Below are 1,900 nucleotides of genomic sequence, written 5' to 3'. Positions count from 1 at the left end.
TTTTTTTTTTTTTAAGAATTATTTATTTAATTTTGTTCATTCATTCATTGATTTTAATTTGACCAGAGAGAGAGAGGGAAAGTGAGAAAGCAAGCCAACAGGTCCAGAACTGGAACCATGGTTGGCCTTATGGGAGTGTCCAGCGCCTTAACCACCACACCACCTGCTGGTCCCCACATCTTAGATTCCTAATGATTAATGTCTGTAGTAGAATGGGTATTATATTATCCCAAATGACATAAGGCATATAGGAATCATAGTACTCTAGTAATTAATACTTATTGTAAATATGACTCCAAAGTCAGGCTACTGAAGTGACACCACTGCACTGAAAGGTTCAGTGACTAAAAGAGAACACACAGATGGGACCAGCAGTTAGCGCAATGGCTATGTCGCTGGACTCCCATGTAGTCGACCGTGGTTCGGGTCCTGGATCTGATGACTTAAACTCACGCCAGGGGCGTGTGCATGCGTGCCCAAGATCCCAAGGGAGAATGGAGGAGACGGGATTGTGGCATGGCCATCCCCCCTGGGAGATGATTTCTCACTTTCTGTCTCTCTGTCTCTCTCTGTCTTTCTGGCGAGTGCATGTTCCCTATAGCAAAACCTCTAAAAAAAGAAGAAGAGAACACAGAAAAAAGGTGAAAACCTTCCTGTTATATGAGCATCTTCATTTTCTTGGGGTTGTTTTGTTTTGTTTTTATCTAGATGACTTCTCTCCATTCTGCAAGTAAGAGAATTAAAAAACAACAACAACAACAACAACAACAGGGGACCAGCAGGTGGCGTGGTGGTTGAGGCGCTGGAATTCCCACATGGCCGACAGCAGTTCAAGTCTCAAACCTGGTGGCTTGCTTTCTCAGTCTTCCTCTCTGTCTTTCTCTGGCAAAATTCATGTGAAAATAGTAATAAAGAAATAATTCTGGGAACCAGCAGTTAGCGTAATGGCTATGTCGCTGGACTCCCACGTAGTCAACCGCAGTTCGCGTCCCAGACCCGGTGGCTTAAAACTCACGCCAGGCGCGTGTGCGTGCATGCCCAAGATCCCGAGAGGAAAATGGAGGAGAAGGGATTGCAGCGTGACCATCCCCCCTGGGGGGTGATTTCTCGCTTTCTGTCTCTATGTCTCTCTCTGTCTGTCTGGCGAGCGCACGCACCCTATAGCGAAAACCTCTCCAAAAAAAAAAAAGAAAGAAAGAATTCTTAAAAAAAAAAAAAAACAGAAAAAAGTAAGAGAGCAGAGGAGATCAAAGAAGCAGGTACATATTGAAGAGGATATGCAAGAGTGATAATAAAATGCCACCACTAAGTGGCACCTGCTGTAAATTATCTCCCTTTACCCCAGCATAAGCTGTAAAGTGTTCTGTCCTACCCTTTAACAAAATGTTACCAAAATGATAAAATAGGTAGTAAATGAGACGAGTGAACAGCTTGGGCTCTAATAAGAGCCTATTAAGATTGCCATTAATAGAGTGAATTAAAAGAGAGTAGACAACGAAGAATGCAAATTAGTTCATAAAGTAGTACCCTGTTAAAAGAAGAAAAAAGACTTTCAGAATAAGCATGCAATTATTATCAGAAACATTTTTAAAAACAAAAATATTCATAGGGGATGAGGGGCTGGTCCTGTCATATATAAAAACAACTGTAAATAAAATTGTGTGGTAATAGCACAGACAGATAAATGAACAGAATAGAATCCAGAAATTGATCCAACCATATAGAGAGAATTTATTCAAATCAATGAAGAAAATAATTATTCATAAAAAAAAAGTGTTGAAACAGTCCAAAAAAAAAAAGTGTTGAAACAACTGGATAGCCATTTGTAAACAAATAAGCAACAACAAAAAATTAGGTCTTACCTCACTTCACATACCAAAATAAATTCTAGATCAATCAA

This window comes from Tupaia chinensis, unplaced genomic scaffold (genome assembly GCF_000334495.1).
Source record: "Tupaia chinensis unplaced genomic scaffold, TupChi_1.0 Scaffold000165_2, whole genome shotgun sequence".
Taxonomy (NCBI): domain Eukaryota; kingdom Metazoa; phylum Chordata; class Mammalia; order Scandentia; family Tupaiidae; genus Tupaia; species Tupaia belangeri.
Note: the sequence above shows the minus strand (reverse complement) of the source record.